A 6,000-nucleotide genomic window follows, 5' to 3' on the forward strand; every position below is an offset into this window, starting at 1 on the left:
CCCCTCTCGAAGAGCCGGGCAAGCTACCGAGAGTATCTTGCCTGCATGGCAGAGCCTGGCAAGCTACCCGTGATGTATTCGATATGCCAAACACAGTAACAACAAAGTCTCCAATGGAGACGTTACTGGGCCCGCTCCAGCAATTCGATGAACAATGGGAGAACCATGACCGTGACCGTGAATTTAATTTTTTATTTAACATCATGATACTTATGGAAGAAATAAGGGTTGTTGTTTTCAGGAGAGAGAAAGGGATGTCAGAAACATATTTATATTTTGGCCTTAGTGATAGTACAGTGGGTAGGGTGCTTGCTGACCTGGGTTCAATTGCTGGTACCCAATATAGTCCATGGAACCTTCCAGAAGTGATCCCTGAGCACAGAGCCAGGAGTAAACCCTAAGCACAGCTGGATGTAGCCAAAAACCAAACAAACAAACATACAAAATCGCCTTCTATTTCTATCTAGAGCCTTCTGTTCCACTTTCTTACATAAGGCTTGTTCTCAAGGCTTTCAATGACCTACTATAAGGAGATGACAATGAATGGTAGACCAGATAACTCTGAAAGCCTTGGAGCTCATATCTGTTCTTGTAAGCTTGAATGGTATTAACTTCTCTTCTGTCCTGAGAATGTATGAAGTGCTATTTGTATTTGTCTTAGGAAATTCAAGATTGAGAACAAAAAGTGAAACGATTAACTACAATATGCAAGATGAAACAATTTTTTTCTTTAGAATGCAGCAAAACTTGTATGATTTATCATAGTTGGACATTTATTAAATTAACACAACTTTAGCAATGCATTACCAATTTCCAAATCATTTGCACATAATACAAATACATTTGATTAAATTATAGTCAATAGATTTTTTAAAAAACATGTTTTATTGTGAAAGGTTCATAAATGCACACAAGGGAAAGAATAGCATATAACCAGGGAGATGACTCAAAGGGCTGGAGAACTTGCCTTGCATGTGGTAGGCCCAGGTTTGATTCTCAGCTTCACATGGTCCTCCAAGCACAACTAAGGATAGACTCCTCTACCCTGAGTTAGGTGTAACCCCTGAGAGTAGCCACTGAACAGCACTTTTAGATAATAATATAATATAATCCTTACACACCTATCACCCAGCTTGAACTTCAATTGTTGTATGCCAGTTTTGTTCTATTTAAATTCACCACTATTTTTTCTAGACTATTTTGGGAGACTTGGGCCACACCAAGCCATGCTAAGGGCTTATTCCTGGCTTTGTGTTCAAGGATTATACCTGGTGAGGTTTAGGGGACCACATGATGTACTGGGTGTTGAGCCCATTAGAGCCCCATGCAAAACAAGTTTCTTATCTACTTACTAGACTATCTTTCTACAGCCCTCTGTGTAAACACACAAAAAATAAAACGGCCGGCGGTCTTGCCGTTTCCCCACTCCAGGGAGGTCGATGGCGATGGTCAGGTGAAGGAAGGAAACGAGGCCAAGCTAGTTGGTCTTAGTAGCCGTTTATTACATGGAAGAGATGTATGTCATGGAGGCCTCAGGAATCCTCGAGCACGTGCGCCTTTGTTCTCTCAGCTTCTGTCCTCAGCCCCATCTTCCCAGGTTCTCTGATGCACGTGTCCCCCCCAGAGAGCCCTGAAATCTCCCTTATATAGATTATAGTACCTCTAAAGGGCGCAATATAATGATGTCATCAAAAGGAGTTACAGAAAGAACACTGAGGTGGCAAACATACATTGTTTCCTTACATCCGCAGGCCAGTAATCCTGGCCTCACCTTTTCACAAGCTACAAGCACTTAGATTAGCACAACAAAGACCAGTCTGCTAGAGCTTGGAATCTACATCTCCAAAAAGCAGTCTCATCCAAGCTAGTCAGGACACCCAGGAAACTGCTTCTAGGACGTGTTTCTCCTCTCCTTGTCCAACCAACATATAAGCATACATAATATTAATCATTTCGTATGGACACAGTAAGAAATACTTTGAGCTTATAGAATTGCTCTCCTAGGACCATCTCGATCTCAGACTGCAGTGCTCAGGCCAGATATCTTTCCTATTCCTAGCAGCAGGGCCCTAGTCTCGTCGTTACTTTTGGATCATGATAGCATTTGCCCATGATCAAACTCTTAACTTATAGTTAAGAATCGTGGCACCTTGGCCTGGCCCATCGCGATGCCAGGGTAGCACATAACTTACCGGCTTGCCCTGGTTCCATCCAGTCCCACGTCGGGACCCTGCCCTTGGGGTGCTAGGAAGTGAGGGCAACTGAGGCTTAAGTTGAGAAGGCAGATGCCCAGGAGTGAATAATATTCAAAGCCAATCAATTCCTAAGTTATAAAGCATAATATTAATTAATTGTCTTCCTGTATCTATACAAAAGGACATTGCATTAAAGTAAACTGCTCAAAGACATAAGGAGAGGAGAAAGGCATTATTGACTTACAGTACAGCTTCAGTGTCTAAGAAGGATGAGACCTTACAAATTGGTTGGGGAAGAGAGCATAGAAGAGGTTACAGACAAAGTAATGGGAGTGACTCGGGAGCACTGTGATGGGTACAATCTGATAAACCTAAGCTCCGTGTACTCCAACAGCCCTCCCTTAAAGAAAATCTTAAAACAGATGTTTAATCTGTTCTTTCATCCTACAATACTGTAGATGTGTCTATAACTGTAATGTCCATGTATATATCAATGTGACTAGTAATTACTTAATATCAGCTAGTAACTAATATATAATTAAACTTCTCCTCTTGTGTCCCCAAATACAATTGTTTTCCTCTAATTAGGATTCAAACAAATCTACACATTGCATTTGGTTTGGTTATCTTGTTTCTTCTATAGTAAGCATAATTTAATCTTTTGTTTTACAATTTTGAATTGAGAACATTATACAAATTCAGAGAACAAGGAATGCTTAACATAATAACTAAATGGCAAAATATTTATGAATAAGTGAGTTATAGTACATAAAATGTCAGGTTGTATATTTAGAACTTCTTCAAGTGACAAAGAACCAGTGTCACCATGGCCATTGTTATGCAGAATGTTTCAGAAAATAAGTAAAGGATTTAATTAAATTTTGTTGACTTTGTTGCATTATTGATGTAGATAAAATTTCCAAATCTTTTTCCTTGTTTTGTTTTATTTTCATTTTAACAACAGGGTGTTTGTTCTCTGTCTGGTTGATTTCCTTAACGTGATACTTTCCAGTTTCAATTTCACCCCAGTTTCAAAAAAAGCAAAATTTTATCTTTTAATAATATCTAAGTAGTAGTCCATTGTGTTTATGTACCACAACTTATGTTTTTTTATCTGCCATTGGATATTGGGTTGTTTTCATATCCCTGCCATTATACTTAGTGCTGCAACAAACAGGTATGCATGTCTTTTCAAGTTAATGTTTTTGTTTTCGGGGCTAGATACTAACAAATGGAATCACCAGGTCATTTGGAAAGTCTATTCTTACTTTTTTGAGAAATGTCCATACTGTCTTCCACAGAAACTAAAACACTATATTTTTTTAATTTGCTTTTTGGGTCACACCTGGTGATACAAGTGTGTTACTCCTGGCTCATGCACTCAGGAATTACTCCTGGCAGTGCTCAGGGGACCATATGGGATGCTGGGAATCAAACCCCGGGTCGGCCACATGCAAGACAAACTCCCTATCCGCTGTGCTGTCCTTCCAGCCCAAAACACTATATTCTTGCCAATAGGAATGGGGCTATGTTTTCCACCACATTTCTGCAAATAGTGTTGTGTTCTAATCTTTCTCATATATGCTATTCTCACTGATTTGATATAATACAGCATTGTAGTTTTGATGTGTATTTCTGATATGTGCTTTTTTGTCACACAAAAGATTTTATTTTATATAGTAACACTTATTTTTGTTTTCTTTGCCAATAGAGCCATTATGGGCTCCATGGAATCAACTAGCAAAGTATGGCAATATTTACACATTGAAATATATGCCACTATAGAAATAGAAGGAGACAAACAAAGTGGAACATTCCATGTTCATGGATCATAAAAGTACATGAAGTGAAAATGAACATTCTATACAAAGCCATATTTATATTCAATGTAAGGCCCATCAAAATTACAATGACATTCTTCAGGAACAAAGCAATCACTGCTAAAATTTGTGTGGGATCATAAAACACCATAGTAATCAAAGAAATTTTGAGAAAAAAATATGATAAGAGTTTTGTAGTAGCTCATTTGAATACAGAATATGTACTAAAGCATTGTGTGTGTGTATGGAGAGGGTATGTGTGTAATGAGGTACCACATCAACAACTTAATCTCAAGTGCTCCAACAGAATAAGATTTTATTTGTACTGTGTTTGCAATATTTTTGTACATGAGATAGTTTACAATAATAGTTCTAGATTTTAAAAATTTTCATGTACAATTTTATCTGACTTGCAAAAATACACATGAATCAGCTTATTTATTTTTCTTCTATTCATTTATTAAGCTAACATTATTGTTTCAGAGATACTTTATAATATGATTTTATAGCTAATAAATACAGTTCTCTGCTTCCTTTTATTCATATTTTTCAAGATTTTCTTAGGTATTTTAAGATAAAACTGTTTTATATATGTTGCTTGTAAAAAATTGTATAGAAATGGGAATATGTTGGAAAATGACAATAAACTGCAAGGTTTGCTGTGAATATTGTAAAGTTGAATATTGTAAACAGTGAATATTGTAAATGAATATACAATAAATGAAAAGTTTACAAATAAATACACAAAAGAAAGCACACCATTAGTATGTATTATATGCAAATCTAGTGAAGCAATTGGTCTTGTTCACAGTAAAATAATAAATAAAACCCTTAGTCTTATTATTAACAAGGTAACACCCAAAGTCTATATAAGGAAAATTACAAAGCAGGAAATACTCAAATTCAAGTGTGAAAATGTGCAAAAAGATTTCATGTTCTTGTATAATAAAAAAAATCAACATTCTGGGGACCTGGGATTGCTTAATGGTAGACTGCCTGCCTTGTAGGCATGAGGATATAAGCTTGATAACTGGCACTGCCTCACATGCACATGGTGGCACCAGTATCCCAGCAATGTGTGCCTTCTATGGTGCGTTTTATCCAAATGTGCATGACCCCCAGTCATAGAAACATCAGAGGTAATAACAACCATGACAGCAAAGGGGAGACTAAGGTGATACTAAATTTAAAAAGCAATCAGCACTCATCTCCCCAAGCGGTCCATATTCAGAGAGGGATGGAGAGAACGAGTACTAAGGTCCAGAGTTGTTCTCAAATACAAAATACAGAGAAAAAATCTGCTGGTCCATTCCAGTCCCAGCCCCTGGCTGAGTTCCATTGAAAGTATATTGCAGTTCATCTTCAACTTCATGCTTTTCTTTTCTTTCCCTTTCACGAGCATGGCCTCTGAAAGCACTCTGTAATACAGCTACTGCTCACTAGTCTCTGTTAAAGTGATTGAACTAGGGAGTCATTAGACTAAGGTGGCTCTGATGCTTTACATTAACTGAGCCACAGTTAATGTACTTATAATACACTTCGAAAATAAAACTGAAGAACAGCTAATTACAAACAGCCAACTAGACTTTCCCAGACTACTGCTTAAATTATAGCCAACTGACAATTCCTTGCTTTGTTTCCGTGTGTTCCCCTTTAAAAGATTTCCCCCTAGTTTCTACTGGTGCAGTGCTCCTAACCACCTCCTATATGGTGCTGTGCCATTCAACTCAATGATTTATCAGATGAACTCTGAACATTTTAATGTCCACCCCCCTCAGTTTGTCTTCTAGCACTTCCTGGATATTCCAGACTATGTCACAGTCTTCTAGATTTTGGTTGAATTGTAAACACACTCCTTGATCCCATAGATTTTAGTATGATGCCCTCAATCTCAAGCTTTAGTATTCCAATGTTTTCCTGATACTGTTGATTCCAAAGAATTCTAACCTCTTCAGGAACCACATAGATAATGATCCTGTAGTGTC

This window comes from Sorex fumeus, unplaced genomic scaffold, assembly GCF_029834395.1.
Source record: "Sorex fumeus unplaced genomic scaffold, SorFum_2.1 ptg000086l, whole genome shotgun sequence".
NCBI classification, from domain to species: domain Eukaryota; kingdom Metazoa; phylum Chordata; class Mammalia; order Eulipotyphla; family Soricidae; genus Sorex; species Sorex fumeus.